Raw genomic sequence first — 25,557 nt, forward strand, 5'->3', positions numbered from 1 at the left:
TGGCCCGGCCTGCAGCAACAGTGCACGGCCCGGGCTGCCACAGCAGTCCACGCACGCGCGCTGCCCATACCTAGGCCGCAACCTGGGCCTGGGCCAGCAAAGCGGCCTCCCGCTCGTGCCCGCCCAGGCCTGATTTTGGCTCGGTTCATCTATGCTGTTGATGAAGATCGGACGGCTACGCGCGCGTCTCGGCGGATCAAAACGACGACCTCAGCGCCTCCGCTGAAACCCTAGCGTCATTCACCCCTCCCTCTTCTCTCTCTACGCCCACGCTCCTTCTCACTCAACGCAGCAGCAACGAGCAGCGACTGGAGCCGAGAGAGAGAGATGGCGCCGTCATTCGCAGCGGCGAGACCACGCTCCCCCGCGCGGCCGGCCCCCTTTAACCCTAGTCCATTTCTTCTCTGCCTTTCTCTCTCAGCCACGCGGCGCATCGAGCGAGCGAAGCGGTGGAGCGGGCAGCCATGGCGCCATCGCCGGCCCCCTCGCCAGCGTGCGCGCTCCCCAGCGGGTGAGCACGCCACCGTCGAGCGGCCTGGCCGCGGCGCCCCCTTGGCCAAGCCCGGGCGAAATAGCTCCCCCGGCTTGGCCTTCTTCTCCCGCACCGGTGAAGGGTTAGCCCGACGCACGGCGAGGTTGGTCCCTTCCCCTTTTTCCCCTTCTTCTCTGATTTGGAGCTTCTTCTTCTCTTATCTGAACCGGTGTTGGGGTAAGGGTTTAGATCTAGGGTTAGGGTTCGGAATCCGACCCACTGTTCTTCTTTCCTAGAGGGTCTTCACGGGTTTAGGGTTCGGCTTTGATTCTCTTCTAGGACGAATCCCTCTTTCTTCTTCTTTCTTTCACCCAATTAGGGTTAGGGTTAGGAAAACGCTCTTTCTTCTCAGATCCGAACTAGATCTGATCGGTTCTCTGCTTTCTTGTCTGTTTCTTCTTGGTTCTTTATTGATTGGGGATTTGGGTTAGGGTTAGGGTTTCGTTAGGGTTAGGATTAACCCGATTTGGTTTTCTTTGGGCTTGGGTTCGGTTGAACCCTATGATCTTTTCTTGCCACGCGCCGACTAAGACGACGGTGCGGCAGCTTTCCGTGCGCGGTGGCGGTGGTGACTGGCAGTTAGTGATGCCCGCCACCCTCCTGTTCTCTTTTCTCTTTTCTATTTTCTTTTACCCGGTTAGGGTTAGGGTTTCAATCCGTAACGGATCGAACCCTTGTTCTTTCTTTTATTTCTTTTCAATACTTTACCACATACTAGATCTACACACTGGTAACCTTGGCTTTGATACCATTGTTAGACAATAGTGCCTCTAAACCGTAGATCGGGGTAAGCATCTTACTTAGAGTTCCTCTAATTCGCCCTAGTGTAGTTGCGTCGCAACCTCGTGGACGCCGGCGTCGAGGGAGCTCGGCGCGGTGGAGTCCAGGGTGGTGGAGACGATGTAGAGGCGACGGCGGAGTCGATGGAGCTTCCCGTCGCTGGCAGCACTCTTCTTTAGATCGGATTAGTGTTTCTCTATTAGTGGTTACGGCGGCTCAGGTCAATCTCATAGTTCGAGCCGTGATCCCCACCTATCTTTTTATAGTGCTGTGCGACAGGGATCCACCAACCATATTAGGGTTGGGCGCACTCGATCAGGGCACAGATCCAAAGGCCCAGTAGACCGTTGGACCTATTGATGGAGATCAACTAACAAAAATGACATAACGAGAGAAATGTAATCGTGCACGAGTTAGTAAACCAGTGTACGTGAATTGTCACTATTCGCTTTTGGTAGCCATGTTATTTGCACCATGACTCACAAGTTAATGGAAATAAATAACCTCGAGGTCGGGTTCAAGCTTCCGGCTTAGCACATGTGCTCATATGTACGGCTAATACAAGTATTCTTTAGTGACGGACGAAGTGCTCATCGGAGCTATACACTTTGTAATCACAAGTTATGTCGTCTGTCTAATCTTTCGGAGTAGCTTCTAAAATTTCGAAAGGCAGCTCAAGTTTATAAAAGTGACTACAAGTTTTGAATAATAAAGGCGGTTCAAGATTGTGATGGATTGGAAACCAGGTTATAAATTTGCTAAGCCAAACGAATAATTCAACGTCCAGTTTTTTTTTTTTAAAAAGGAAACGTCCAGTTTGTGACGTGGACATTTATACTAAACAAAAGGTTACCAACCTCCAAAAATCAAATTTCATTTTTGAAAGCCGTTGTCTCCATCGTTTCTTGTGTTTGTGTCAAAAGTATAGTTAATTATATAATACAAAAAAATATGTGTCTGATGATTTGGTGATTTGTCAGCAAAGACTTCTTGGATCGGATGATCATAAATGATTAGTGTACGGATTTCTTTAGATATGTACGTTATCATATAAAAGAACTGTATGCAAAAATACCAAAGAGCCTATTCATTCTTTATTGTCAACAGGGCAGCTTGGCTGTGCTCATTCTGATTGAAACAAGTTGACAATCACATGGACAGACAGTCGGACACAAAGAAAAATGCCTTATGCTTTAGGAGTAAGAGGAACCAATTTTATGCGCCTTTGTTTTTTCGTTGACCAGCATACCATAATTGGGGTGAGCTGACAAATAGGTCTATACCAGTTCTTTAAGTTGAGTTTGCCACTAATTGTCAATTTTGACTTATTTCATTCGTATAATTAAAGATGTGCACGGCAGACTGTCCAGGATTGGTCCAACTGAAATAGTTCGGGTTAAACGTCAAAAGGAAGAACCTAACGCTTTCATTCCGAGCATGTATACATTGCTGATAGTCCACAAACTGATAATTAGATTTGGTAGTTGAAAATTCTGTTGTAAAATAATAATCAATGATGACTTTAATATATATACTTTTAAATAAATGCACAAGGGCAAGCTCATAGTGCATTCTCTATAGCCAATACCATGTCACCTTTTGAGCATTGAGTAAGATTAGAGCGGATAATGTCTTCTCCATATCCTAATCCATTCAGTCTTGTCGGCCCCGTTCGGCTTGCTGAAACTTGGCTGAAAAACACTGTTCCGGCTGGTTTGTTGTGAGAGAAAAACACTGTTCGGCTAATTTGATGAGCTGTAACGCGTGAGGGGGACCAGTCGGCTGGCTGAACCTGTCCAGACCAGCGAACGAGCCTTATAAGGTAGAGTCTTATAGTTACTGATACATACTGTTTGGATGCTAGAAATGGTAGAGTCGGATCGAGAGCAGACTTGAGTAACCAGATAGTACGTGCTTATGCATAAATTTATGCTAATGAACACCATTCTTTCCACCACGAGGATCCTAGGCTGCAAGATGGGAAAAGCATCGAGTCTTGCTTTCACTAGAATCAAAGGTGCCGAAGTATGGAAGCATCGAAGGTCCATGGAATCAGGTAAATTAGTGGCTATGGTCCTATGGAGGGGTCAAGCAGGTTGAGGGTAAAAATGGGAGAAAGAGACTTTGTGGTGGGCCGGCGGTTGGGCCAGCAAGCTGATGCCGTGTTTGGTTCGTCTCATGTGAGAATCAAGCTGCATATATGCCACTATTATAGAATAGCACTTCACTGTCGGCTTCATCACTGCCAGAATTAGGAGAACCGACAGTGTTGACCCTTCACTGTCGGTTCTAGGCTCTGAAAACCAGAAATTGATATGGGATGTGACCGAACCGACAGTGATGATAACTATTACTGCCGGTTTCTGTCTCTAACCGGCAGTAGCTTGACGGTCATATATCACTGTCGGTTCTAAGCCAAGAGCCGATAGTGATTGGGCTCTATCACTGTTGGTTCTAGCCAAGAACCGACGGTGATAAACCTACAGCACAAAAAGGCTGCAGCCGTCCTCTCCTTCCTCCTCTCTTCCATCCCGAGAACATAGGCGCGTTTAGGTCATTTCCTCCATTATTGCGGCTGCTTTTCACCATGAAGCTAGCACTTAGATTTTGAAGAATGGCTTGATCTTTTTGCTTTAAGGTCAGTAACAAACATCCACTCTTTTAATTTTGTTGCTTAATTAGCTTTGTTTTGATGGCTACATTGCTTGATTCTCATTCTAATTCTTTCTCCATTCTAGAGAACATTTTTCCAATTGAACATTTGTGTAAGGCTCAAATTATGATCAATCCATCATCCAAAAGGTTGGTGTCTATGAACATATTTAAATTCCTAGCTAATTATTCCATGGTGGTAAAGATCACCATTGTTAGTATGTGATGCTATAATTAGTTCTTAGAAGTAGAGTAGATTCTTTTACAATTTATTGAGAAAATTAATTTATGTGTCACATAACAACGTATTGTTTGGAGCTACATTGTTGTTAATGATCATGTCTCTAATTTTAGACTTTTTAAAAAAATTAGTGTCTCCATTTTTATGTGGCATGGGGTAGAATAATTGTTATTTATTGTTGTGCAATATTTTTTTATGGGGCTGTGTTTTTCAATTTATATGGGCATTATTTGGAGCTACATTGTTGTTCATGTTCATGTCTCCAATTTTAGTCTTTTTTTTAAATAAGTGTCTCCATTTTTATGTGGCATGTAGTAGAATAGCTGTTCTTCATTATTGTACAATAATTATTTTTTACTATGATTTTCAATTTACTGGGCCGGGGCTACCAATTTTAATTTTCTAATAATTAGTGTACAATAATATTTTTCAAAAATAGTACTTTCGAGCTACAATTGTTGTTCATGAAGCTCGATTTCTTATTAATTCTTTATAATTACTGTCTCAATATTTTTGTGTGTAGAGATTGATCGAGAGTGGATGCATCTGTCCCAAACGGACAAGCGATACATGCATGACGTCAGTCAGTTTATCACCGATGCCAAAGCACATGTTAGGAATAACAACCCTATCTTCTACCCATGCAAAGATTGCAAGAATCAAAGAAACTTTTGTCAAATTGAGTCTATACGATCGTACTTGATCATCACCAGCGACGTCAGGGACTCCTCGCTCCTCGGTGCTCGATCATCAACAGCGACACCGAGGACTCCTCGCTCCTCGGTGCTCGGTTATCGCCAGCGACGCCGGTGACTCCTTGCTCCTCGGTGCTCGGACATCGCCAATGACACCGGGGAGTCCTAGGTGCTCCCTTGGTGGTCGGATCTTGCTACGTCTCGTCGGTGTGCTATCAAGCTGCTCCATGCTGTTTGGATTAGGGTGCTGATCTTGGGCAGCATGTCTAGGATCTTGATACGCGCATGTCAGATGACTTTAGCAAGCTTTTAGACTTCTTTTTCTTGGACCCTGCTACAAGATTCATTCTTCATCTTCCAGTAGGCTCGGGGACTAAGTGGGCATACTTCATCTTATAGTGAATGTGCTTGTTCTCATCTCGAGGCTATGCCCGGAGACTAGCTGCCTACTCGGCTAGTCTTCTACTTTCTAACCCTAGCACCATGTGACTGTGTCACCTATTCTTAGGCTCAAGAACTAGCTATGGGGGTATGGCCCTCGGTATCCACAAGACAAGGCATAGGCCGCACCATCAGAGGTGGCCCAACCCATAAGATCAAGGCATGCACGGCGCTGCTCGACGTGCACCGCAAGCTATTGTATACTACCAAATAGGATACTTTCTTTATAACCCTGCCCCTCCAGACTATATAAGGAGAGGCATGGGTCCTCTAGTGGACACGATCCATATATCTTAATGCAATACATCAGAACACAGGATGTAGGTATTACGTCATACTAACAATCGAATCTATCTAAATCTTGTGTCTTGGTGCTTGTATTACCATCTCGCTCCTGATCTCGCTCACCTCTACGACAAATCTACCATCATGGGATATCCCTTAGTGGACCGCCGAGCATCTTTTGTCGACAGTTTATTTCTTCAGTTCATTCTCTGCTTGCTAGTTTTCACATGTATGGCCTCTCTGTGGGAGAAAGCCCTCCATGCACAGATATCGTTATGCGTCGTAGTGCACCAAAATGGTGCACACAAGTGGTACTAGAAGAATGCTACTGAAGATAGAGCAACATCGAAGATTGGAGACGCCGTGAGGTTCACAGAGCCATCCATTGTGGTGCGCTCTGGACTGTATGTCTAGAGAGACATGTCATCCTCCGTGCTCAGCTTACCTGGTGTACTTTGGGTAATTTCCTGTCTCAGAGCGGCATTGGTTCATCGGTGCGGTGTCGAGCTGAATCCGATGTGCTTTGGACTATACCGAGAAAAAGGCCATGTACAGCAGAGGCATGGATTCATCGATGCCATCTTATCATCTCCAACCGATATAGCTCATAGACCACCTCGACGCTGCTGTTTGACCCTAGTTGGTGCTAGAAGAATGCTACTAAGGTGGCTAAATTATAATGTGTTGATACACATTGATAGTAACATTAACCTGTACGCAAATAGGTTTTTGTTATCGTATATATAATTTTAGTGTAAGTTCTTTGTTATCATATATGTAATTTATTTCTAATATTTTTGTTAATTTTTGATGTATTTCTGTACTCTATCTAAATAAATATATCGTTGTTATTAAAAAATTTCCACGGTCCTTTACATATATGCACATTCACTGTCAGTTCTATTTAAAAACCGACAGTGATATTCACTTTCACTGTCGATTGTAACTGAAAACCGACAGTGATGTCCATGCCCCCTATATAAAATAAATCGTCGGCCACATACATCGATCCCATCTACCCACGAACTCACTCTCACTTAAGAAATTCACTCTCTCTACGTGATTTGGTCATAGCTCCTGTATATTTTTATTGGTATTGATATGTTGTCTTCTCCAATATTCTATCTATATTTATTTGATCTATATTTATATTCATGTTTCTTTGCATTCTACATTTATATATATTATTATTCCTTGCATTCGATCTATATTTAATTATGTTGTCACATTTTATTTGGAAGAATTTTTGTCCATATATTTTATGTTCATATTTTTTTGCATTTTATCGATAAGGTGGTATGAACAACGGACCTCCCCCACCACAAGAACCGGGTTTTCACCCTGGCGATGAGTCATTCGCTCCTAATATGGTCATTCCGCAATTCCCTGTTCCATCTATTGTATGAAATTTTTTTCAATATCTTTTATTTTTTATGCTAACAAATAAGTATAATCAGTTTAATATCATTGTTGTATATATATGTATATATATACGTATATCGTGAACTATATCCCCAATAAATTTGCTGCGAACAACACTTAGCTGGTTCTTTATCTCGGACATCGTCGAGAACACGTCATCTAATGCAAGTGGTCGGTTATGGACGTGTAAACTCAGTTTTTCCATCCCGGCAGTGATGCCGATAGTAATTAATGTTTATTTAGCTAGGTTTGCAAGGTTGTAGTTTAATTGAGTTCTAATTTTAATTTATACTGCCTGTGTGTTTAATTATTGTCATGCATGTAATTCGTGTAACATTTGTTGGGCAACTAGAAATCTATATTTCGATATCGCATTTGTCTCAAAATTATTCTCAGGCTTGCATGTGCCACGGGTGAAGAAAACACCAAGTTCAGGATTTTTCGGAGATGGTTTGCTACTTTCTGAAGTTTAATTGAATTTCCGCGCGACAACACCGATTAATTATAGGTTGAACTAAGTCTACCCACAAAAAGATTTGGAATGGTGCCAAACTTTTACACAAGATCTCATGTGCCCTAGGGATCAGAATTTTGTTTAGGTCAATTAAAAAATCTTGTGGGTCGAAGATGTAATTCACCCTCTTTTGTCTCATTCAGCACAGAGAAAAATATAATAATAATAAAATAAACAGAAAAACCTAAGATTTTGTGTGGGGCCTTAATTTTGGTATACATGCTTGCCAAAAAAATTTCGAGCCATTTTGACATAGACGGAGTATACATGCTTCCCAGAGGTACATGAGCCCTTTCATCGAACCATGACTATACATATATGTTATCAAGGTTTCTGTGGCTCATATGCATTCTAGTGTCGTATTGGTCTCAAACTTTTTTTAGACTTGCACATGCCACGGGTGAAGAAAACATCAAGTTTGGGATTTTCTGAAGATGGTTTGCCACTTTTTGAGGTTTAATTGAATTTCCGCGTGACGTCACCGATTAATTATAGGTTGAACGGAGTCTACCCACGAAACGATCCGGAATGGTGCCAAACTTTTACACAGGCTCTCATATGCCCTAGGGATAAGAATTTTATGAAGGTTGATGAAAAATCTATTGGGTCCAAGATAAAATTCATCCTCTATTGTCTCATTCAACACACAAAAAATATAATAAATAAAAGAACTGATTAGAAAAACCTAAGATCCTATGTGTGGTCTTACTTTAGGTGTACATGCTTGCTAAAAAAATTTAAGCCATTTCGACATAGGAATACACATGCTCCTATTTATTCAGTATATAAAAGAAATATATATATATATATGTCGGTTTCAAAAAACTGACAGTGATGGGACGAAACCGACAGTGATGCTGGTCATCATTGTCGGTCCATTTTGAAAACCGACAGTGACTTATAAAAAAATTTTAAAAAATGTGCCAGCCCTCAGGTTCGAGCTCGGGTCTCGGGGACCAGAGTTCTAGGTCTTAACTGCTTTGCTAGTATAGGAGGTCTGTCAAGGCTTATTTTATTTATTTATTTTTTGACCTTTTAGAGCGCTTAATAATTTATAAAATTAAATAAAAAAAATTGGGCCGTGTGGGACTCGAACACGGGTCTTGGGGGCTATATTGCGCGGTCTTAACCGTTGCGCCAGTTGGAGGATTTCGAAAGAAAGGAAAAATACATGCTACTTAACCCGTAACCGCTGCACCCCCATCACTATCGGGTCTAGACATGGCCCGACAGTGATGTTGCCTCATCACTGTCGGTTTAGACCTTGCAATCGACAGTGATGAGCCATTGGGATAAAAGCATGGCGCGGGGTGAAATTTTTCAAAGTCATTTCAACCCCGCGCCAACCCTCCCCCCGCGCCGCCGGAGCACTACCCCGCGTCGACGGGAACCACCGCCCCCACGCACACGTCCACCGCCCCCCGCGTCGCCGTTCCTAGCCCCACGCTCCTCTTCTTCGACGCCGATGCTCGTGTGTCCCCTCGATGCGTCCCTATTAGTCCTGCACCAGCGCTCGTGATGCCGTTCACCGCTCTATGCCGGAGCACCGTGCCGTCCATGCTGTCGTTCCTCGTCCACGACGCCGGCCGTGCCCCTCCTCCACGCTAGCACTCCCACCATAGAGGCCTTCAGAAGCGTGCGGACAGCTGTTTTCCCATCCCCCACGGTGAATGCGTGGCTCACTGCCCGCTATGTGTTCTGATGAAATGCCCATTAGGTTAGCCGAGGCCAACCTGAGCTCTGCCCCCTTCCTTCTTGCATACGAGCTTCAATTGCATACAAGCTTCAATTGCGTATGAGCTTCAATTGCGTACGAGAGTAGATTGTGGTGGAATGAATTGTGCGTGTTTTCATACCGTGGTGTGAATTGGAAGTAATAGTTTGTTAAAATTTATTGCCCGGTTAACATGCACCAGAATTTGGGTACGACAGTTAAATCAAAGCCGCTTGGTATAATATAGAAGGTGTAAAATTACAGTACATGTATTAATTTGCAGCAACATGTGTTATCTCGTGATGGTTTTGTTGATGTTGTATCCTAGTTGGTATCATCAGAAGACTGGATGAGAACTAGTTTTGTACCTTTTTTTACTTGGGTGACCACTTGCAATGAGTTAGTTTTCTGTGTAGCTTCCCCAACTAGGTTTTCTATGATTGCATCAACCATTTCATCTTTATTTGTGTCAATCTTGCTAAAAATTTGATCGAGGTTAAAAACTATTTCATCATCTGGATACATTGGTGGCAGTGCTGAATTAGTAAGTGATCCTAATAATATATTATTTTCTAATCACACATACCGTTTTCTAATGTTTCTCCTTTTAATGTTGCACAGTATCCGAAGAAGACATCGGTGGGACGCAGGTCCCATTCAAGGTTGTCGAAATGAAGAGAAAGTACCTAAAACAACCGACGGGAAACAATGAATGCGGGTTTTATGTAACGTGGGCAATGATTTGCTACATCAGCGGGAAATCGAAAGAAGCAGATAAGTTGATGTGTATAATTCCCATTTTATTTATGTCTGTTAATAATTCAAGAAAATAATTTATTGATTCCTCTTTGGATATCATCTTTTTTTAACGACAGCGCAAGAAATATAACCACGAAAGGTTGTTAGACATGGAGATCGTCGCACTGCAATCAGAGCTGGCAAAATTCATCTTAGCCGAGGTATTGAAAAAAGATTGAGTATTTTTCATTGCACAATCCGTGAAGTTCAAGGACCAGTATGGCCTAGAGCGGCTCGCTAGATTATTGTAAGAAGTCCGAGAAGCATACTTCATCTTATCGAATATATTTTTTATTTTGAGGAATCGAGATCTTGATAAGAACATTTGAACTGTAACCGTAACATTTGTAATGTTTAATATTGATGGACCTGTCGTCTACGTAGCGTATATAAAGCGAAACACGATTCCATGAAAAAATATAAATTAAAATAAATTATAAAACAATAAAATACGAACGGGCCATCACTGTCGGTTAGCAACAAACCGACAGTGATGGCCAAGATGGCACTGTCGGCTTGAGCCACAAACCTACAACGTTGGCTTAGACATCACTGCCGGATCTTATCCCAAACCGGCAGTGCTGGTTACGACAACATTGTCGGCTAAAGACACAAACCGACAGTGATGTTCGAGGTTACACTGTCAGATAGTCTCATGAACCGACAGTGTTGGTGGAACTGAACTCTGCTGGGTTGTGTAAATGACCGACAGTGAAGTTGCAGAATACTGTCGGTTTGTAGAAACCGACAGTGATAGCTAACCCTCATCACTGCCGAGTTTAGTTGTTCTGATTTAAAATCCGACAGTGATGAAGCGGCTGTGGTGTCGCGTTTTCTGATTCTGCACCCGTAGTATAAATTCCGATCTTTTTAGCCTGGACAGTGAAAAGAAGAAGACTAAACAGAGGGTGTTTGCCAAGAAAATAAGGTAGTAATAAGCCAAGGCTACCATTCTACTTAGAAAACTATTTTAGTTATGAATACTGGTTTGCATATTCCACTTTTCCCTGTGAGCACCTACATGCACTACTGGACTCTAGTGCAACTGTTGAAACTTGACCCTTTCGTAGGCTAAAAAAAACCACAAGTACATACGCCCTACCTTTTGTGTGTTCAGTAAACACGTGCAGTTTGAACACAGCAGAAGACCTCTAACACCAGCTTGTTAAATCGGTTGCTTGTTACAAACGGGCACAGCAAAGAGGAGCTTGGATTCTTCCTCCTGGTCCTGCCTCAAATTTCCTCCTGTGTTCTTGCCGTCTGAATGTGACAACGTCGCTCTCGTAATGATAAGAGTCCGAACAGGAAAATCAGGCGAGCGCAAGCCGCAAGTAGGCCATGATCCGCGACGTGGCTGCTTTGACGCCCCGGGCTGTTCCTACTGCCCCCCTACCTCCTCCCGCCTCCGATCGACGTCGTTTTCCGTCCATTTCCACACGCTCGTTTACGGCAGGAACGTAAATTGTCCCTCTATATGCGCCGGCTCCAACCACACGACTGCGATATCCCGCTGAGCCTGAGCGTCGTCTTGATCGAAACATACCAATCTGCGCTTGTGCCATACGGACGCGATCGATTGTTCCAAGTTTGAATTCAGCACTGCGGCGCGCGTCATGCAGACCGGGCGGGCAGTTGTTGGAGTTGAAGTACGACCGGTTCAACCGCGACGGGTGTGGCCAGCACGATAGAGATGAGAGAGAGAACACGCAACGCACTCTGCTCCTGGGGGGAAGCTGCGAATTCTGGCACCGCGAGCCAGCCAGCCAGCCGATCCGGTGGCCATGCACGCGCGCACCAGGTTCCACCGCGGCGGAAAAATGAAAGGCTGCCGGCGCAAATGGAAAAGCTGTAGCACTTCTTTCCCGATACGGCAACCGGGCCCGTTCAACGGCATCTAGCGGGACGCAACGCTGGACCACGCGTCGCGGGCCTAAGCTGGCCAATCGGACTCGGCCGCCCGCCCGGGTTGGGTGGCGCCCGTGGAAAATCACCGTGGCGGCAGCGCGTTTTCCTCGCGGAAATGGCGAGCGCACTAGCGTCGTCGGCCAGCAGCGGCAGCGATCAACCAGACCAGCGGGCGGCGGCACGGCACATGAGCGCGTCCGTCCGGTCTGCATCGCGCGGCTACTTGCTGGCCAATGCGGCCACGCCTCCCAGGTTGGCTCTTGGACAGGCGCCCTTTTCTTTCTCCGCTTTGCCGTCTTTCTTTTCCCGATCTACTAGAAGGGGATGGTTAACCAAAGTGGTGGGCCCGCGCTCCACGCCAGCCTCCCCAACTCGACGGACAGGGACACACGAACCGGGAGAGTGGCGCAGCGTTCACCGATTTGGCCAATCACTGGCCTGGGAATTCTGTTCCCCACACAGTGATCTTTCACGTGGACGTGTGGGGGTAAAAAACTCATCTAGCTAGCAAGGCCGAACTCAACTGAACAACGGTGGTATTTTTTTCACCGCGCCAGCATCTGAATCCTTACTCGATCGTTTTACGAGAAAAGCGCCATGTTAATTTGCTGCTGACGCTCTCCTACTGTATCCCCGTGCTCAAAAACAGTACTCCTGTCCTGTCATCGTTGTTCAGTTGAATTCCAGCACTTGTGTTTTGCATGGAAAGCGCACCGAGACACAGAGAGAGATACTGAGGCATCGTGAAAACTGAATGGAAAGCTCCAGCACTTGTTTTTTCTTTCTGGTTTGATAACAAGCACTTGTGGTTGGTTTGCTCTTAAAGCAAGTAAAAGAAAGGCTACGTCTCTTCGCTACTCGCGTTGTTGCGCGGAGTCGTCCAAATCCTTTTATTGACAGCACACAGCTCCAACACCGTCCGGCCGCCTCGCCTTTGCTTTTCATCACTGCGCTCGCGTCGGAGATTGGATATGGACTCCGACTAAGCTCTTTCTAACTCTCTCGGTTGTCTTTGTCTGCTCTGGAGGTTTAGCTTACTTTCTCGCGTAATTACCGAGAGATCGATCGCGTGGCCATGCATGCAGCCCGGCCCAGTGCACGGCCGCCACGCCACTATCGCAGTTGCCATATATGATCGACGGAGGTTAACGTCCCATCTCACTCGAGCTGATCTCTCCCTCTCTCTGCTTCGAAAGAAAAAGGTTGAGAAAGGGACCAGGGGCAGTTAGCGTTCCACGAACCCCGAGCCACTGAGGTGACAAACCATAACTAGACAAAGCCGGGTGCTTTACACGCGTAGCTTCCCCGTGATGAGGGCCCCGCGCGGAGGTTTAGTTTTTGCGGGTTGCATAATGGAAACCACAGATTAAAGGAGGAGGTTTGAAGTGAATAGCACATCACAACTGACGAGCCAACCAATATATGGTCGGCGGTTCTAGATGGCACAACCGCCCTCGCACTCATCCCGTCATCCGTGTGTTTTTAATTTCTAGGTGTGTTTTGTGCTCTGTCCTTTCCCGCGATCTATCGCCTGCCCCTGCGCCCGCTGTTTGATCAGCGCTAGCTGCTGCTCCTGCTACCACTTGAGATCGCCATCTGAAAAGGCGTTCGGTAGTGAAAGTTTGTCTGTCCCGGCGGTGCATGCATGGGGGCATGATTACAGAGGCAGAAGTTTTGCCATGGCGACACACGATTGCATGATTGCACCCACGCCCCCCACGCCCCCCACGCCCAAAAAAAAAAAAAAACCCATCCCTGTCACGTACAGCCGGAGCCACAGTGCATTGCATGACAAAAAAAAGTTGCTCCCAGACGACGAAAAGGGGATCCGGGGCCATTAGATCGGTTGGCGTTACGTTCTCCTTGTCCCAAATAATTGCGGTGTCGCCGCTGCACTGATCTATAGCAGTAGTAGTTTCTAATCTGATGGAGGACATGTAACCGTAGGCAGCTATCTTTCCCATTCATGGCTACAACCTAGTAGTACAAGGTAGAGGCTACAGCCGTAACGTGTGCAGAGAGAATAATCAGATGGCCCGGGAGAAAGATGGTGTACGTTAAGGAATCCGATTGGGTCGAGTTTGACAGGCTACAGGTAGGAACCGTAGCCATCCTATGAGTGAACGGGGCGCAGCAGGTTTTGTCTGAAATTATCTCATGGTCAGGTGTCTGAAGACACTGTGGTCTTTTCTCGGTTTGATCATTAGCAGGCATGGATTTGCTTGGGAAATGATCAGAGGGGAAAATCATAGCAGCGTGGAGGAGAACCAACTTGATGGGCTGTCTAGCATGTTGGACCTGATTAGCCTCAGGCTTTAGCGGTTTAGCCCTTTAGGCCTGGCTGTCTCCAATGAACTCGACTCATCACAGGTTGTCCTAGAAATGGACGGAGTAGGCTGTTGAGACGTGGCTGTCCGTTGGCTGGGACAAAAGGCTCGGTCCGGCGAGCGGCGACCAGCTCGGCCCTCGGACTCTTCTGTATTCGTACCGGCCTATGTCGACCCGATTTTGGCCTGCTACACCCTGGACCTGGCCCTATTTCATTTTTCACCCTGGCTGTGGTATCCTGGCCCAGACTAACATGTCCTGCCGTAAGGCTGCATGCACCGCTGTAGCAGCGTTCTTGGGATTTATGGGCCGACATACCATTACTTCGTCGATGATTTAGGTCCCGTTTGAAATGTCAGAATTTTTTAATCCTATATATTCTCCTATAAAATTAAAATGATTTCTATAAAGTTCTTATGTTTCAAATGGGTCATATGTTGTATCTCATATATTTTATTTTTTTTCCTAATACCTATATTGGGCATTTTGGTTCGTCCTGAAGTTTACCGCACCAAACTTTAGACAAACTACAAATGCCACATAAAATGTGGCAACCATAATTGTGGGAAAGTTTGGTAAGGAGGCCCTGCTGGTTTATGTCCCAAACATTCAAAACTAGAACTCTTGTGTGCCTCACTCACTTCGGCGACTGTTTGTTTCTTGATGCATCTCTAGCGTGCCACACTTCTATATGCTCGTTTCTTGTGCTCAATGACAACTTTTGACGCCTGTTGGACGAGCAAAATGGACGCTAGACTTTTTCGCGGGGCTAGAGTTTAGTTATGGCAACCTGCGGTCATAAATCAAACAGACCCAAAAACCAGTCCATGGCGTGTGGGAAAAAGGTGCTAAAAAAGGCATGTCATAGTTGCGGCAATGAATCAAATACACGCCTAATAAACTATGCTATGCCTAACTTGTGACGTGACATACATGTTAAGTCACATAGATATTACACATATAAGTCATACTCTCATTGCATGATTTCTTCAAAATAAATTCTGTCTAATTAGTATCTGTCTTCTATCATCTACTTATCACATTTTTTTTATATCATAGTTTCCATATAGACATGATTTTCCTGAAAAATCATATCCTCCTCCCTCTCTTAATTATAATGCCACATTATCACTTTGCTAACAAATATAAAAAAATCTAGTTTCTACGCCGCTAGTGCCCCCATCTACGTGACTTTGTGACACACTGAAGTACTCCCTCCGTTTTAAATCATAAGATGTTTGACATTTCTACATATATTTTTTACTATATATCTAGACATAATAGCCCTGTTCGGCTTACCCCATATTCGGCTTGTTCGACTTCTTTTTTCAGTTGGAACAGTATTTTTCTCTCACAATAATTCAGCTGGAACAGTGTTTTTCAGCCAAGTTTCAGACCAGCGAACGGGGCTAATATATGTAATATAAATACATAGTAAAAACAATATATATAGAAAAGACAGAACCTCTTACAATTTGCTACCGAGGGAGTACCGGACAGAACGTTTGGAGCACCAAGTACGTTTGAGCATTTGGCATCAGCTCTTGAAAGCGTTGACGATTGACGTGTGTTGGTAGCATGGACGACAAGTTCGGAGTTCGACTGCTCCGCCTTCTCTTGGCCAGATCCTGGGCGGGCGACCCCGTAGTAGTTCGGCAGTTATGTTGATCTCCACCAAGTTGGCCCAACGGTCAATTGGGACCTTGATCTGTGCCCTGATCGGGGGCGCCCAGCCGTTCTTCTGGCTGATGCGCCCCCGTCGTGCAGCGCAATAAATAGGAGATGGGGCTGGGGCTCGAGATACAAGGTTCACCATAGCCGCCAGCGCCCCACCGAGGTTCCTAGCCCTAGTCCGATCTAGAAGGGTGCGCTGTGAGCGACGGGAAGCACCACTGCCTTCACCGCCGCCTCTGCACAGAGTCGGACGTCCACACCGCCACCGGGACACCACTGGAGCGCTACCCCATCGCCGACCTTATCATCGACACGTCGTGGCCACCTTGTTGGCGGTGCCACCTCCGCGACTGCCTTTTGGTGAGGTATATCAGCAAGTCCTCTTATCTAAGCCTGTCAATGGTATTAGAGCCATGGTTGCTAGTGGGTAGATCCAGTTTGGGGTAAAAAATAGAAAAGAAATCAAGAAAGAACTGATCCAAATTAGATTAGAAACCCTAACCCTAGATCACCACCGCCGGCCGACGCCTCCACGCCGCGCGGGAAGCGCACCCCGAGCCATCGCGGGCGTAAGAAGAATCCACCTAACCCTAACCCTAGAGCAGGGGAACGGACGGAGAAGTGTAGGACCTACAGGAAGCTAAAGGAGGCCTAGAGGGGGGGTGAATAGGCCTGTAAAAATTTAACTCAAAACTCTGTTAGAACAGAGGGCAACACTACCGGCCTTTCAGGGCGGCACTGCCGCTCTATGAAAATAAATCTAACACAGCTGAGATTTTACAGAGATGAACCTGACCCCACTAGCTGCTTAATCTTGCAATAGAAAGACAAAATCCAGTTCGAAAACTGAATACCACAAAAACTTCACATAAGCGTGGATCGAGCAACCAAACCCTAATAATAGCTAGCAATGAGCTAAACCAGCAACTAAACAAGATGAAGCATGCGAGACACAAGATTTATCCCGTAGTTAAGCTCACCACAAAGATTTACCTAAGTCCACGTTATTGAGGAAGCCACAAAAGGCTTGGGCTTGCCACAAAGGCTTGCCTTACCCTTGTTCTCAAATTAAGAGAGCGAACTCTTGAGGTGAGAGGTGATTTCTTAGCTTTTGAATGAGGTTACAAACCTCCCAAGGCTGCCACACGAGTTAGCAAGCGCAAGGGCGACGCCTAGCCGGCTAGGAGCAAGCTCTAAGAGTAACAAACCCTAGAACCACCGGCCAAACGTGAACCAAATGCTCTTAGACTTTGGGAATCAGTGGATCTGCTCTCCAATCGAGTTTTGCTGCCTTTTCTCTCAAGTTTTGATTGTTGGAATCAAGGATTTGCTTGAGGAATGGTGGAGCAACAATGGAGGAGAGAAGTGAGCTTTGGTTCTATCTTGTTTCGAGCAGAATGACTCAGTGAAGACGATAACCGTTGTGGGCCGGGCCTGAAGGGTATAAATACCCCTCGAGCCCAACGGTCAGTTAAGGGCGGCGCTGTCGCCCTTAACAGGGCGGCACTACCGACTTAGTCAAAATAGGTAAAATGATATAAAATTTGGCTGGCTGTTTTAACTAGGTGGGATGATGTAAATCTGTGAATTTGAGCATCTGGTTCAACAGGTGACCAACTGTCCTAAAATCCCTCTTAATAGTACGACTTTTCCTAAACTTAATTTCAAAACATAAAAGAATTTAAACTTCCTTTGAGTTCGGTCTGACCACTTTTTGCAATTAGGACACCTACAACCTGTACATCATCCTCATTTTTTGATTTCCTACTTGTCATCTCGATAAATCTCATTAGTCCTCTAATTTGGTGGTCATCAATGCCAAAACCCACAATAGAGCTTGATTGCACTTACAATCTTCCCATTTTTGGTAATTGATGACAACCCAATTAGAGCTTACAAATGATATGAAATCTAAACTAAGATTTTTGAACCATGGGTGTAGGAGCCTCCCCCTAAATATGTGAATAGAGATTTGAATTCTCAAATTGGCATGAAAGACCATGATTCATATTTTAGGTGTGATGGGAACCTCCCCCTACATCCATACCTGTTGTGGGGTGTTGAACTAAGTGTCATAGGAATAAACTTGATACATATGATAGGTTTTATCAGTTCAAGCACACAAGATTCTAGCTGATACAACAGAGGGTGGTACTACCGGCCCCATAGGGCGACACTGCCGTCCTGACTATGTTAGTCAGGTAGCAATCAGATTTCTATAGCAGATCATATGAATATAAGACAATTTAAACTCAGAATATGACAAGCTAAAACTATAACCATGAATACATGTCCATATCCGAAGCAAATAAAGTCACAAAGTAGCATAATTTCATAAAATAGAGTTTTGAGCGATTCTCAAAGTCACAACCTAACAACTACTCTCATTGGATCTGAACATCAAGCACAACAGCAAAGAACATATGGTGTCAAAAAACTATTGACCCCTCTAATTTTCTCCCCCTTTGGCATCAAGTACCAAAAAGAGAAGAAAAAGCAGAGAAATCACTCATTACTGTCGGAGTCGACGCGAGCATGTCCGACGATGTGGGTGTGTGAAGTGAAGCATGCTGAACGTTGCGGAGGAGCTGCCCCAGCTAATGTAGAAGGCCCTGGCTGATCCGTCAAAGGATGTGGTCTCCTGGAATATGTGCGAAGCAAAGCTGCCTGAACCTGTGGATCAGCCTCTGTAGGGTGAATCTCTGCACCAAGGTCCTGCTGCATTGGGGACTCCTCAAAATGCTGTCCCTATGGATACCCATAGTACTGACTGAAAGACTCATATGAGTGCCCATGCTACTGATCATCTGGCTATTCATCATGGTGCTCATGGGACTGATCCTGCTCCTCATCAGAAGAGGAAAGGCGATACAAGTTAGGAAACTGAGGTGGTGGCTGCACTGGTGGAAGTGGTGGCAGCCCTACCATCTCTCTAGCATGCCTCACTGCTTCTCTGTTCTCCATTCTATCCTCATAAGCAGTCTGAGAAGCATATGTACAATGAGCAAAGATAGCCTTCATCTATGCACTCATCTTTCCCCACTTAGACTTTTTCTTTTGTTCCCTAGCCCTGGATGGCTCAGGAATATCTCTGTGTTCAGCTCTAGAAGAGTGAAAGCCTGCTGCCCCACTATCTCCAAGTCCTCCAGAACCAGTGTGCTGAGTAGCTGAGCTAAGTCCCCCTAAGCCACCATGTGTCTTTTTGATCTTATAAACAGTGTGCTCACAATCCTTAGGGAACCACATGCCAGTCACTCTATCAATCATAAACATGAGGTAAGGAGCATAGGGCAAAGATCTCCTCCCATCATCCATGGCATATGCTAGCTCAACCCAAATGAATCTTGGAACATTAAACTTTTCACAGCTGGGAAACCTAGACAACACATTAGTGATATAGCCATTCAAATCTGTTGCATTGTCTTTAGGGTTGAGAGTGATCCTGAAAAGATTGTTCATGATGTAATAGAAACTCTTGAGCTTGGTCCTTGACCAATCAGGAACTACAAGATTTTAATCCTCCCACATGAAGCTTACTTCCATTGGCTCAAAACGTCGCTCATTATGTATCCTCTCATATCCCCTGTGGATGTGTCCAAAACCAAGAATACGACAGAACATGACAAAATCAATGCGATAATGTCTCCCATCAGTCATCCAATGAAGCTCATCCACTTCCCTATTCCAATAGTAAGTAGCATGGGATTGAGCAAGAATCTCCCTATTCCAATCATACCTAAAACTCATGATGTCTGTCATCTCAAACCGGTCACAGGTCTTGATTGCTGTAGCAAATTGATGATCATCTCTGCTCTCCAAGTCACCAAAGTTAATGTATTGCATCTTGCTAATCTTGCCCTTTGACTTGGATAGGATGGCTGTGGCATAAAAATTAGATTAGAAAGCATTCCAAAATCTATAATCAATGCCATTTGATTTATCAGAGGAGTAGGGATCAATCTCTTTGGCTTCACCAGTCTTCTTCCAACTCATGGAATAATCAACAACTCTATGATCATCACTGTTTTGGGGAGGAATGAGATCGAACCTATCAGTATTATCTCTTATGTAGCTGCTATCAAACTCTAAAATGTGCAAAGGAGAATCAGGCCACGCACGAATGGTTCTTCCCATCCTCTGAATATTTTCCTCTTCAGCAAGGTCTTCATCAAGATTTCTGTCTCTAGGAGTATAGCTCGCCTATCCCCTGCCTCTCTTGACCTTTTGCTTGGTTGCCAACACCTTCCTTTTATCTCGGTCCATCTATGCAATATAAATGAGACTTGATAAGAAATTGTATAGGATAATGAGTTAGACATAGCTGCAAGTAGGTTTTAACAAGAAAAAGAATTTTGAAGATGACATAGGAAGCAGTGCTAGATTTGGAATTAGCATGGTAGGGCAGCACTACTGCCCCCTGAGGCCGGCACTATTGCCCTCAGTTGCTTCACTATTTCATCTTCAACTTTCTCGTTCTGGTTAAATCCTATTTCCAACAGTGTCTATTCATCATCATTTTAGGTGTGATGGGAACTTCCCCCTACATCCATGCCTACTATAGGGTGCTGAACAAAGTGTCACAGGAATAAGAGTGATGCATATGATAGGTCATATTAGTTCAAGCACACAAGACTCTGGCTGATACAGCACAGGGCGGCATTGCCGTCCTGACTATATCAGTCAGGTGTCAATCAGATTACTACAACAAATTATATGAATATAAAACAATCTAAACTCAGAATATGACAAGCTAAAACAGTAACCATGAATACATGTCCATATCCGAAGCAAATTAAGTCACAAAGTAGCATATTCCATAAAATAGAGTTTTGAGCGACTCTCAAACTCACAACCTAACAACTACTCTCAATGGATCTAGACATATGGCATAGCTACAGATAACTCATGGCGTCGAAAATCTATTGACCCCTCTAATTTTCTCCCCCTTTGGCATCAAGTACTAAAAAGAGAAGAAAAAGAAGAAAAGTCACTCGTTACTGTCGGAGTCGACGCGAGCACGTCCGACGACATGGGTGTGTGAAGTGAAGCATGCTGAACGTCACGGAGAAGATACCCTAGCTAAAGTAGAAGGACCTGGCTGATCCGTCGAAGGACATGATCTCCTAGAATATGTACAAAACAAAGCTGCCTGAACCTGTGGATCAGCCTCTGTAGGGTGAATCTCTGCACCAAGGTCCTACTACCTTGGGGGCTCTTCAAAATGCTGCCCCTATGGATACCCATAGTACTGACTGAATGGCTCATATGAGTGCCCATACTGCTGATCATCTGGCTATTCATCATGATGTTCATGTGGCTGATCCTGCTCCGCATCAGAAGAAGACAGGCGAGGCAAGTTAGAAAACTGAGGTGGTGACTGCACTGGTGGAAGGGGTGGCAGCCCTACCATCTCCCTAGCATGCCTCACTGCTTCCCTATTTTCCACTCTATCCTCATAAACTGTCTGTGAAGCATATGCACAATGAGCAAAGATTGCCTTCATCCTGCACTCATCTTCCCCCCACTTTGACTTCTTCATTTGTTCCCTAGCCCTAGACGGCTCAGGAATATCTCTATGTGTAGCTCTAGAAGAGTGAAGGCCTGCTGCCCCACTATCTCCAAGTCCTCCAGAACCAATGTGCTGAGTAACTGAGCCAAGTCCCCCTAAGCCACCATGGGTCTTTTTGATCTTGTAAACAGTGTGCTCACAATCCTTAGAGAACCACATGCCAGTCACTCTCTCAATCATAAACATGAGGTAAGGAGCATAGGGCAAAGATCTCCCATCATCCATGGCATATGCTAGCTCAACCCAAATAAATCTTGGAACATTAAATTTTTCACAGCTAGGAAACCTAGACAACACATTAGTGATATATCCATTCAAATCTGTTGCATTGTCTTTGGGGTTAAGAGTGATCCTGCAAAGATTGTTCATGATGTAATAGAAGCTCTTGAGCTTGGTCCTTGACCAATCAGGAACTATAAGATTTTGATCCTCCCACATGAAGCTTACTTCTATTGGCTCAAGACGACGCTCATTATGAATCCTCTGATATCCCCTGTGGATGTGTCCAAAACCAAGAATACGACAGAAGGTGACAAAATCAATGCGATAATGTCGCCCATCAGTCATCCAATGAAGCTCATCCACTTCCCTGTTCTAATAGTAAGTGATATGAAACTGTGCAAGAATCTCCCTGTTCCAATCATACCTGAAACTCATGATGTTAGTCATCTCAAAGCGATCACAGGTCTTGATGGCTATAGCAAACTGATGATCATCTCTGCTCTCCAAGTCACCAAAATCAATATACTGCATCTTGCTGATCTTGCCCTTTGACTTGGATAGGATGGCTGTGCATAAAAATCAGATTGGAAGGCATTCCAAAATCTATAATCAATGCCATTGGATCTATCAGAGGAGTAAGGATCAATCTCTCTAGCTTCACCAGTCTTCTTCCAACTCATAGAATAATCAATGACCTTGTGATTATCACTATTTTGGGGAGGATTGAGGTTGAACACATCAGTGTTATCTCTCATGTAGCTGCTATCAAACTCTAAAATGTGTAGAGGAGAATCAGGCCACACACGAATGGTCATTCCCATCTTCTGAATTCTTTCTTCTTCTGCAAGGTCTTCATCAAGATTTCTGTCACTGGGAATATAGGTTGTCTGTCCCCTGCCTCTCTTGACCTTTTGCTCAGTTGTCATCACCTTTCTTTTTCCTCGGTCCATCTATGCAATTAAATGAGACTTGATAAGAAACTATAAAAGATGATGAGTTAGAGATAGCTGCAAGCAGATTTTAATAAGAAAAAGAATTTTGAAAATGACACAGGAAGCTTTGCTGAATTTGGAATCAGCATGGTAGGGCAGCACTGCCGCCCCCTGAGGCCGGCACTGCCGCCCTCAGTTGCTTCACTAGTTCATTTTCACCTTTCTCATTCTGGTTAAATCCTACTTCCAACAGTATCTATCCATCATCACAATTTCATAATCATAGTCTAAACAAAAAATACATGAAACCCTAGCCATAGATTTGAAAGATTGAGTATGAAAAACATTTAGAAATAATTTTTGCTAAATGAATCCAATCCATTCTGAACTTCCAGATTAATGAGATTGAGTATAGCAGTTAGAATCTGCTAGGGGTACCATTAATGGTTCCATGGGCGGCATTGCCGCTCTCCCCAAAATCATCCAACCCATGAAATTCAAAATCAATCCGATTCAACCATCAAAAACCTTTCTAAACCCTTCATACTCCCCCTAGAAATAGGAATCCATGACTAAAAGCTTCACATTGCATTGATCGAATGGGGTTAGGGTTTCACCTTGCTTCCAAATCATTGGAATGGAGGGAGAAGAGGAGAAAGAGCTTGGCCAAGAGCTTCCTGTAGGGACCAGCGATGAAGAGACTCAGTCGGCTACAGGGGCGGCACTGCCGGGGTGGTAGGCCGCAAGGAACGGCAGCGGCACATGCTTGAGAGAGAAGAAGAGAGGAGCATGGGTGTCAACGTCAACTGAGAGAGAAGGGAAGAGTTGAGTCGGGGGCAAGAGAAAGAAATAGATAGAAGAAAACGGGCCCCGCAACCCAGCCAAAATTGGTAGAAAATGGCCCAGTTTTCAGAGAGCGACACTGCCGACCGTTAAGAGCGGCACTACCGCCCTGCTAATTTTGTAGGGATTACACTAAAACTCTATGACCTTCTTTGCCTCAGATATGGATATATATTCTCTAAATATCATGACTAGTAAGCAATCAACAATACAGACAATGGTCATGACACTTAGTTGGCCTTTTGAAATAGTTTTGAAACATAATATAGTATCCTTTTAAATCATTTTCCTATGTCGCTAGGTTGTCAAACAGAAGTGTGCCATATTTCAAACCACATTATGAGAATCAAGTATATTTAGCTCACTACGCAAAGCACAAAACCTTGACTCATCGAGAGGCTTAGTGAAGATATCGGCTAGTTGTTTTTCGGTGCTCACATGACGAATTTCGACATCTCCTTTGATTTCATGGTCTCTCAAGAAATGACGTTGGATGTCTATATGTTTGGTTCTTGAGTGACTTATAGGATTATTTGCAAGCTTTATAGCACTTTCATTGTCACACAAGAGTGGGATTTTGGTGAATTGACATCCGAAATCATGAAGGGTTTGCCTCATCCAAAGTAGTTAAGCACAACATGCACCAGCTGCAATATACTCGGCCTCAGCAGTGGAAAGGTCTACACAATTTTGCTTCTTTGAACTCCAAGACACTAGGGACCGTCCAAGGAATTGACATATCCCCAAAGTGCTTTTTTCTATCTACCTTACAACCAGCATAATCGGAATCCGAATAGCCAAGTAGATTGAACTTGGAGCCCTTGGGATACCACAAGCCAAGGTTAGGAGTGTGTACTAAATATCTCAAGATTCTTTTAACAGCCATTAAATGACACTCTTTCAGGTTGGCTTGAAATCTAGCACACATGCACACACTAAGCATTATGTCTAGCCTAGATGCACATAAGTAAAGTAAAGAGCCGATCATGGAGCGATATACCTTGATGTCCACGGCTTTCCCTTCTCCATTTAGATCAAGATATCCATTGGTTGGCATGGGAGTTTTGATAGGCTTGACATTCACCATGTCGAACTTTTTAAGCATATCATGGGTGTACTTGGTTTGGCTAATAAATATCCCTTCCTTCATTTGCTTGATTTGAAATCCAAGGAAGAACTTTAGCTCACCCATCATGGACATCTCAAATCTCTTAGTCATGATCCATGCTCTTGGTGCTTACTTAAGCCCATAGAGCGCCTTTTGGAGTTTATAGACATGATTGGGGAACTTGGGATCTTCAAATCCTAGTGGCTGCTCAACATATACCAACTCTTGTATTGGGGCATTGAGGAATGCACTCTTGTCATCCATTTGGTATAGCTTGTAGTCATGATGGGTAGCAAAGGCTAGAAGCATTCGAATCGCATCAAGTCTCGCCACCGGTGCATATGTTTCTTCAAAGTCCAAGCCCTCTACTTGAGTGAAGCTTTGGGCCACCAATCTTGCCTTGTTCCTTGTCACCATGCCATTTTCATCTTGCTTGTTGCGGAAGACCCACTTGGTACCAATGACATTGGTATTGGGCCTTTCCACCAAGTTCCACACTTGATTTCTCTCAAAGTTGTTGAGCTCTTCTTGCATGGCCATGACCCAATCTGGATCTCTAAGTGCTTATTCTACCTTGAGAGGTTCCAAAGAGGAAACAAACGAGTAATATTGATAGAAATTTGCTAAATGTGAATGAGTTGTTACCCCCTTTCGAATGCTCCCAAGGATGTTGTCAATGGGGTGATCCCGTTGTATTATGTGGCGTAGCCTTGGATGCTCAACACCTCCTTGTTCTTCTTCTGGACCCTTAGCCTCTTCTTGTTCAAAGATAGGCTCTAGGTTGATCCCTTGAAGTGGTGGAGTAGGAGTTGAAGTAGCTGCTGCTGAGGTGGATGGGGTGGCACTGTCGCCCTCAGGAGTGGCACTGCTGCCCTGCTAATTTTTAGTAGGTGAGTGCTGCC

The sequence above is a fragment of the Miscanthus floridulus genome, chromosome 7, assembly GCF_019320115.1.
Source record: "Miscanthus floridulus cultivar M001 chromosome 7, ASM1932011v1, whole genome shotgun sequence".
Taxonomy (NCBI): domain Eukaryota; kingdom Viridiplantae; phylum Streptophyta; class Magnoliopsida; order Poales; family Poaceae; genus Miscanthus; species Miscanthus floridulus.